The 8,685-nt window shown below is 46.6% G+C and overlaps 8 non-coding genes across 8 annotated transcripts; all 8 read left to right on the forward strand.

Annotated features, from left to right (window-relative positions):
• The first annotated feature begins 2,672 nt into the window (after positions 1 to 2,672).
• Trnap-cgg (transfer RNA proline (anticodon CGG)) lies at positions 2,673 to 2,746 on the forward strand. The gene has a single exon. It is a non-coding gene; the product is annotated as a tRNA-Pro (tRNA).
• A 479-nt stretch (positions 2,747 to 3,225) lies between these two features.
• Trnap-cgg (transfer RNA proline (anticodon CGG)) lies at positions 3,226 to 3,299 on the forward strand. The gene has a single exon. It is a non-coding gene; the product is annotated as a tRNA-Pro (tRNA).
• A 480-nt stretch (positions 3,300 to 3,779) lies between these two features.
• On the forward strand, positions 3,780 to 3,853 carry Trnap-cgg (transfer RNA proline (anticodon CGG)). The gene has a single exon. It is a non-coding gene; the product is annotated as a tRNA-Pro (tRNA).
• A 753-nt stretch (positions 3,854 to 4,606) lies between these two features.
• Trnap-cgg (transfer RNA proline (anticodon CGG)) lies at positions 4,607 to 4,680 on the forward strand. Its single transcript has one exon. It is a non-coding gene; the product is annotated as a tRNA-Pro (tRNA).
• A 480-nt stretch (positions 4,681 to 5,160) lies between these two features.
• Trnap-cgg (transfer RNA proline (anticodon CGG)) lies at positions 5,161 to 5,234 on the forward strand. The gene has a single exon. It is a non-coding gene; the product is annotated as a tRNA-Pro (tRNA).
• A 478-nt stretch (positions 5,235 to 5,712) lies between these two features.
• Trnap-cgg (transfer RNA proline (anticodon CGG)) lies at positions 5,713 to 5,786 on the forward strand. The gene has a single exon. It is a non-coding gene; the product is annotated as a tRNA-Pro (tRNA).
• Positions 5,787 to 6,266: 480 nt separating this feature from the next.
• Positions 6,267 to 6,340, forward strand: Trnap-cgg (transfer RNA proline (anticodon CGG)). Its single transcript has one exon. It is a non-coding gene; the product is annotated as a tRNA-Pro (tRNA).
• Positions 6,341 to 6,820: 480 nt separating this feature from the next.
• Trnap-cgg (transfer RNA proline (anticodon CGG)) lies at positions 6,821 to 6,894 on the forward strand. The gene has a single exon. It is a non-coding gene; the product is annotated as a tRNA-Pro (tRNA).
• Positions 6,895 to 8,685: the final 1,791 nt, after the last annotated feature.

Consider the following 8,685-nt stretch of genomic DNA (forward strand, 5'->3'; position numbering starts at 1 on the left):
GATTGAACCCTTTTTTTACACCCTTTCGACACACATACCGAAAACAGAGGGTGTTGCAGTCGGTCAGCACTCTTCTTACCACACAAAAAAGGTGCGAAGCAAGAAATTATGGTGTCCGATGCAAAAAACAAAGATGGCATAATGATTTTAAACACCCTTATTCCAGTTATACTAGGCGTTTTTGGGGCGCTAAGGGTGTAAACATGTTTAATGTGTAGGAGCAGAAGGCGTTACCCCTTGCGCGCTACATGCGGGCTAGCTACCCCAGCTCATTGCTTGTGACGGAACAAGAGTTAGCCTAGTGGTGTGGTTCTCACGTCATGTCGCGTGATTGGTGGACGTGACGACAGGCGAGTAGCGCAGGTGCACGCCAGCCACGCAGAAGTGTGAGTCTGGGAAGCTGTGAAGTTAATAGCCGCCAGTCTGCCCGTCGAATTGATTTGAGCCAAAGATACAAAAGCGAAGAAAAGGGCTGAAAGACGATGTAGCGGTAGTTTTTGACGAACGTCTCCCGGGGCAGCCATGCTGTTTTCTTCTCCTGACACGTAAGCCGACTTTAGTGCCCAGAGGAAATTTTTCCTCATTTCCATCTGTACAGAAAATTTTAAACATTGCGTTTGTCCGCGTTTATCTCTCTTCTACAAACGTGAGCCTAAGCATGTTTAAAAAAAAACAGAGGATTTCTTAATGCAGTGAAAGCTCAAAGCTTAAAGGAAAGCTTAAAGCTTTCCTACCACGACTACGGGCGTTCGGGAAATGTACGTCGAAGTTTTATTGTGTTCTGCGGAGCTGCTGCACCAGACGTTACGACGCGAATGAGGTTCCTACGGAATAACGTCGTCTCTCTCCCTGCACTAGGAGGCTCGAAACAAATAAGCAATCATCATCATCATCATCATCATCATCATCACCAGCCTATCTACCCCCACTGCAGGGCAAACGCCTCTCCCATTATTTATTAATGACTTAGCGGTATTCACCATTTTATCTGAGATGCTGGCTTACGTTCTTCTGTTGCACAAATAGCGGAGAACCGTGTTTCTGCTGTAACCCACAGGCAACACCTATCACTCTGCAGCGCTCTTTGAGTCGGCGTTCTCAGTCAGAGCCTTATAGTCGGCTACATAAGTTGAGAATAAAAATGGATCGTAGCCCTGAGGTTCCAAATTTTGGGTCACCTCAGCTTTGCTGGTCAAACCTTTTTATAGAGCGGAATGGTGGATCATTTTTTACTACATGGACGGCTATTTTATTGCTGCTTAAATTTTTTTTCCTGAGAAAGAGAGAAAGGGGTTTCTTAAAAGAGAAGAGGTCGTCCTAGAACACCAATCTTCGGCTTGCTACTTTTCACGGGGGCAAGGGCGCGGGGACAAAAATAGAAAAAAAGGGGTGAATATAGGAAGTTTGAGAAATGGCAGGGAAATCAATGGATGAACGATGCACACTCAAAGTACTCGACCAGATTTTAGGGGAAATCCCCAAGGTGGAGTAAGTTTCTGTGAAGGAAAGTTTGACATCCACCTAAATGCAGCCATACGGCTACAAAGGAAAGCTATACAGCTTTCTCAGAAACTTCGCAGTTGAAGAAAAATTCGTCCTGGTCCAGGATTCGAACCCGGGACCACTGCTTAACCGGAGCAGTCGCTCTATTAACTGAGCTAACCAGGAGGCTAGTCGTTAGTAGCGCGAAAGCGAATTGATCAACAACTCGAAGTGAAGGACAGGTGTTACTCGACCAGATTTTAGGGGAAATCCCCAAGGTGGAGTAAGTTTCTGTGAAGGAAAGTTTGACATCCACCTAAATGCAGCCATACGGCTACAAAGGAAAGCTATACAGCTTTCTCAGAAACTTCGCAGTTGAAGAAAAATTCGTCCTGGTCCAGGATTCGAACCCGGGACCACTGCTTAACCGGAGCAGTCGCTCTACCAACTGAGCTAACCAGGAGGCTAGTCGTTAGTAGCGCGAAAGCGAATTGATCAACAACTCGAAGTGAAGGACAGGTGTTACTCGACCAGATTTTAGGGGAAATCCCCAAGGTGGAGTAAGTTTCTGTGAAGGAAAGTTTGACATCCACCTAAATGCAGCCATACGGCTACAAAGGAAAGCTATACAGCTTTCTCAGAAACTTCGCAGTTGAAGAAAAATTCGTCCTGGTCCAGGATTCGAACCCGGGACCACTGCTTAACCGGAACAGTCGCTCTACCAACTGAGCTAACCAGGAGTCTAGTCGTTGATAGCGCGAAAGCGAATTGATCAACAACTCGAAGTGAAGGACAGGTGTTACTCGACCAGATTTTAGGGGAAATCCCCAAGGTGGAGTAAGTTTCTGTGAAGGAAAGTTTGACATCCACCTAAATGCAGCCACCTAAATGCAGGAAAGCTATACAGCTTTCTCAGAAACTTCGCAGTTGAAGAAAAATTCGTCCGGGTGATTCGTCCTTCGCAGTTGAAGAAAAATTCGTCCTGGTCCAGGACTCTTCAACTGCGAAGTTTCTGAGAAAGCTGTATAGATTTCCTCTGTAGCCGTATGGCTGCATTTAGGTGGATGTCAAACTTTCCTTCACAGAAACTTACTCCACCTTGGGGATTTCCCCTAAAATCTGGTCGAGTAACACCTGTCCTTCACTTCGAGTTGTTGATCAATTCGCTTTCGCGCTACTAACGACTAGCCTCCTGGTTAGCTCAGTTGGTAGAGCGACTGCTTCGGTTAAGCAGTGGTCCCGGGTTCGAATCCTGGACCAGGACGAATTTTTCTTCAACTGCGAAGTTTCTGAGAAAGCTGTATAGCTTTCCTTTGTAGCCGTATGGCTGCATTTAGGTGGATGTCAAACTTTCCTTCACAGAAACTTACTCCACCTTGGGGATTTCCCCTAAATCTGATCGAGTAACACCTGTCCTTCACTTCGAGTTGTTGATCAATTCGCTTTCGCACTACTAACGACTAGCCTCCTGGTTAGCTCAGTTGGTAGAGCGACTGCTCCGGTTAAGCAGTGGGCCCGGGTTCCAATCCTGTACCAGGGCGAATTTTTCTTCAACTGCGAAGTTTCTGAGAAAGCTGTATAGCTTTCCTTTGTAGCCGTATGGCTGCATTTAGGTGGATGTCAAACTTTCCTTCACAGAAACTTACTCCACCTTGGGAATTTCCCCTAAAATCTGGTCGAGTAACACCTGTCCTTCACTTCGAGTTGTTGATCAATTCGCTTTCGCGCTACTAACGACTAGCCTCCTGGTTAGCTCAGTTGGTAGAGCGACTGCTTCGGTTAAGCAGTGGTCCCGGGTTCGAATCCTGGACCAGGACGAATTTTTCTTCAACTGCGAAGTTTCTGAGAAAGCTGTATAGCTTTCCTTTGTAGCCGTATGGCTGCATTTAGGTGGATGTCAAACTTTCCTTCACAGAAACTTACTCCACCTTGGGAATTTCCCCTAAAATCTGGTCGAGTAACACCTGTCCTTCACTTCGAGTTGTTGATCAATTCGCTTTCGCGCTACTAACGACTAGCCTCCTGGTTAGCTCAGTTGATAGAGCGACTGCTCCGGTTAAGCAGTGGTCCCGGGTTCGAATCCTGGACCAGGACGAATTTTTCTTCAACTGCGAAGTTTCTGAGAAAGCTGTATAGCTTTCCTTTGTAGCCGTATGGCTGCATTTAGGTGGATGTCAAACTTTCCATCACAGAAACTTACTCCACCTTGGGAATTTCCCCTAAAATCTGGTCGAGTAACACCTGTCCTTCACTTCGAGTTGTTGATCAATTCGCTTTCGCGCTACTAACGACTAGCCTCCTGGTTAGCTCAGTTGGTAGAGCGACTGCTTCGGTTAAGCAGTGGTCCCGGGTTCGAATCCTGGACCAGGACGAATTTTTCTTCAACTGCGAAGTTTCTGAGAAAGCTGTATACCTTTCCTTTGTAGCCGTATGGCTGCATTTAGGTGGATGTCAAACTTTCCTTCACAGAAACTTACTCCACCTTGGGAATTTCCCCTAAAATCTGGTCGAGTAACACCTGTCCTTCACTTCGAGTTGTTGATCAATTCGCTTTCGCGCTCCTAACGACTAGCCTCCTGGTTAGCTCAGTTGGTAGAGCGACTGCTCCGGTTAAGCAGTGGTCCCGGGTTCGAATCCTGGACCAGGACGAATTTTTCTTCAACTGCGAAGTTTCTGAGAAAGCTGTATAGCTTTCCTTTAGCCGTATGGCTGCATTTAGGTGGATGTCAAACTTTCCTTCACAGAAACTTACTCCACCTTGGGAATTTCCCCTAAAATCTGGTCGAGTAACACCTGTCCTTCACTTCGAGTTGTTGATCAATTCGCTTTCGCGCTACTAACGACTAGCCTCCTGGTTAGCTCAGTTGGTAGAGCGACTGCTCCGGTTAAGCAGTGGTCCCGGGTTCGAATCCTGGACCAGGAAGAATTTTTCTTCAACTGCGAAGTTTCTGAGAAAGCTGTATAGCTTTCCTTTAGCCGTATGGCTGCATTTAGGTGGATGTCAAACTTTCCTTCACAGAAACTTACTCCACCTTGGGAATTTCCCCTAAAATCTGGTCGAGTAACACCTGTCCTTCACTTCGAGTTGTTGATCAATTCGCTTTCGCTCTACTAACGACTAGCCTCCTGGTTAGCTCAGTTGGTAGAGCGACTGCTTCGGTTAAGCAGTGGTCCCGGGTTCGAATCCTGGACCAGGACGAATTTTTCTTCAACTGCGAAGTTTCTGAGAAAGCTGTATAGCTTTCCTTTGTAGCCGTATGGCTGCATTTAGGTGGATGTCAAACTTTCCTTCACAGAAACTTACTCCACCTTGGGGATTTCCCCTAAAATCTGGTCGAGTAACACCTGTCCTTCACTTGGAGTTGTTGATCAATTCGCTTTCGCGCTACTAACGACTAGCCTCCTGGTTAGCTCAGTTGGTAGAGCGACTGCTTCGGTTAAGCAGTGCTCCCGGGTTCGAATCCTGGACCAGGACGAATTTTTCTTCAACTGCGAAGTTTCTGAGAAAGCTGTATAGCTTTCCTTTGTAGCCGTATGGCTGCATTTAGGTGGATGTCAAACTTTCCTTCACAGAAACTTACTCCACCTTGGGAATTTCCCCTAAAATCTGGTCGAGTAACACCTGTCCTTCACTTCGAGTTGTTGATCAATTCGCTTTCGCGCTACTAACGACTAGCCTCCTGGTTAGCTCAGTTGGTAGAGCGACTGCTTCGGTTAAGCAGTGGTCCCGGGTTCGAATCCTGGACCAGGACGAATTTTTCTTCAACTGCGAAGTTTCTGAGAAAGCTGTATAGCTTTCCCTTGTAGCCGTATGGCTGCATTTAGGTGGATGTCAAACTTTCCTTCACAGAAACTTACTCCACCTTGGGAATTTCCCCTAAAATCTGGTCGAGTAACACCTGTCCTTCACTTCGAGTTGTTGATCAATTCGCTTTCGCGCTACTAACGACTAGCCTCCTGGTTAGCTCAGTTGGTAGAGCGACTGCTCCGGTTAAGCAGTGGTCCCGGGTTCGAATCCTGGACCAGGACGAATTTTTCTTCAACTGCGAAGTTTCTGAGAAAGCTGTATAGCTTTCCTTTAGCCGTATGGCTGCATTTAGGTGGATGTCAAACTTTCCTTCACAGAAACTTACTCCACCTTGGGAATTTCCCCTAAAATCTGGTCGAGTAACACCTGTCCTTCACTTCGAGTTGTTGATCAATTCGCTTTCGCTCTACTAACGACTAGCCTCCTGGTTAGCTCAGTTGGTAGAGCGACTGCTTCGGTTAAGCAGTGGTCCCGGGTTCGAATCCTGGACCAGGACGAATTTTTCTTCAACTGCGAAGTTTCTGAGAAAGCTGTATAGCTTTCCTTTGTAGCCGTATGGCTGCATTTAGGTGGATGTCAAACTTTCCTTCACAGAAACTTACTCCACCTTGGGGATTTCCCCTAAAATCTGGTCGAGTAACACCTGTCCTTCACTTGGAGTTGTTGATCAATTCGCTTTCGCGCTACTAACGACTAGCCTCCTGGTTAGCTCAGTTGGTAGAGCGACTGCTTCGGTTAAGCAGTGCTCCCGGGTTCGAATCCTGGACCAGGACGAATTTTTCTTCAACTGCGAAGTTTCTGAGAAAGCTGTATAGCTTTCCTTTGTAGCCGTATGGCTGCATTTAGGTGGATGTCAAACTTTCCTTCACAGAAACTTACTCCACCTTGGGAATTTCCCCTAAAATCTGGTCGAGTAACACCTGTCCTTCACTTCGAGTTGTTGATCAATTCGCTTTCGCGCTACTAACGACTAGCCTCCTGGTTAGCTCAGTTGGTAGAGCGACTGCTTCGGTTAAGCAGTGGTCCCGGGTTCGAATCCTGGACCAGGACGAATTTTTCTTCAACTGCGAAGTTTCTGAGAAAGCTGTATAGCTTTCCTTTGTAGCCGTATGGCTGCATTTAGGTGGATGTCAAACTTTCCTTCACAGAAACTTACTCCACCTTGGGAATTTCCCCTAAAATCTGGTCGAGTAACACCTGTCCTTCACTTCGAGTTGTTGATCAAGTCGCTTTCGCGCTACTAACGACTAGCCTCCTGGTTAGCTCAGTTGGTAGAGTGACTGCTCCGGTTAAGCAGTGGTCCCGGGTTCGAATCCTGGACCAGGACGAATTTTTCTTCAACTGCGAAGTTTCTGAGAAAGCTGTATAGCTTTCCTTTGTAGCCGTATGGCTGCATTTAGGTGGATGTCAAACTTTCCTTCACAGAAACTTACTCCACCTTGGGAATTTCCCCTAAAATCTGGTCGAGTAACACCTGTCCTTCACTTCGAGTTGTTGATCAATTCGCTTTCGCGCTACTAACGACTAGCCTCCTGGTTAGCTCAGTTGGTAGAGCGACTGCTTCGGTTAAGCAGTGGTCCCGGGTTCGAATCCTGGACCAGGACGAATTTTTCTTCAACTGCGAAGTTTCTGAGAAAGCTGTATAGCTTTCCTTTGTAGCCGTATGGCTGCATTTAGGTGGATGTCAAACTTTCCTTCACAGAAACTTACTCCACCTTGGGGATTTCCCCTAAATCTGATCGAGTAACACCTGTCCTTCACTTCGAGTTGTTGATCAATTCGCTTTCGCACTACTAACGACTAGCCTCCTGGTTAGCTCAGTTGGTAGAGCGACTGCTCCGGTTAAGCAGTGGTCCCGGGTTCGAATCCTGGACCAGGACGAATTTTTCTTCAACTGCGAAGTTTCTGAGAAAGCTGTATAGCTTTCCTTTAGCCGTATGGCTGCATTTAGGTGGATGTAAATATGTAAATATGTAAAGTCATCATACTTAACACGTCGTAAAGCTCATCAATGCGAAAAGGAGCGTAAGAGTTATAGATCATAAATAGTATTTCTAATCCGCGTATACACATAGCGCCATTTACTGGTTCCTTTCAACCGTCCCTCTAAACCCTTAAAAAGTGCTAGTTATACCATGGGCGACGCCACCTGATATTTGTTACTGGAGGCACGGCCTCTGATACTGATCTCTTGTTAACTTCCCTGTGGAGGTGGTACTAATCAATTTCATTCATATTTTGCCGTAAGGGGTCCTTGCACAATTTAAGAAAAAAGCCCGCTGTTCGGCACCCCTGACATAAAGGGGTATGATCTATAACTCTAACGGGGTCTTCGAACAATAGATCTAACTAGAACAATCCGCGTTCGAGACCCAGTAATTTTAACAATATGTCCCGTTATTTCTCATCTATTGTAAAAATGCTGCTACAGATCCGTTTTGCGCTTGGTTTGTGTGTCATTTGCTATATTATAGGTCGTTTAAGAAGCGGACCAGAAGTGCGGGACTTTTTTTATTGCGTCGTTTTGCAACAGGGCATAAGTAACAAGGAAATAATGGACAAAACAAGACAGAACTACGACACATAAAAACACACACAGTGATGCGGGGAACTACCGGAAACTATACAGTCCAGTTTCCGAAATGAATTCCAAGAGTTTCTTGTAAAAGGGGCCATGCGTCCACCGATGAATATCGGTAGGGCGGCCTGGGCGATGTCCTGTGGCCCCCATGTGCCGAGATAGGGCTGGTTGGAGCCAGGACACGTCCCTAGAAAGTGTTCCAAGGTCGCCTCAGCAACAGAGGCAGGGCAGTGCGCACGCGTGGAGCGCCGTAGAATATCTTTTTTTATTAGTATGGTGTCCTGCAGTGACAGCTGCAGATACGGGAGCGGGTACACCACTTGCTGCGGATGAGCGACCGAGTTGGCGAGAGCATGCGTGGTTGTACTCCGGCGGATTCAGAGGACGTGAACAGGGCACGGGAATGATTGCAGTATCTTGTGCACCTCACATGTAACACCCAGTAGCTTTCGAGCAGCCTGGGTGGAATCCGTGTATAATACCAAGCACGGTGGTGGATCACAAGCTAAAGCGCTCAGGCCATCACAAATGGAACACCTCCGCGGGACTTGCCCTTATCTCAGAACAGAACGTGGCAGAGTGCACATAACTCGAACCTAACTTAAAGTACGCGCCTTTCAGCTCCCTACCCCCCCTCCTGTTTACGCTGATTTACAGTTTCAGTGTTTTTTAGAGATGAAAGCACGTTGTGTAGAAGGATGTCTTGGTATTCGGAATTCTAGGAGAGAATGAAGTAATGAAGGCATACCATAAACGTGTGAAATCATAGAATGAAGAAAACTTTCCCGTACCATTGGTTCCAGCCCACCTAATG

Source organism: Haemaphysalis longicornis, unplaced genomic scaffold (assembly GCF_048455015.1).
Source record: "Haemaphysalis longicornis isolate Haplotype H1 unplaced genomic scaffold, Haemaphysalis longicornis Haplotype H1 scaffold_2, whole genome shotgun sequence".
NCBI classification, from domain to species: Eukaryota; Metazoa; Arthropoda; class Arachnida; order Ixodida; family Ixodidae; genus Haemaphysalis; species Haemaphysalis longicornis.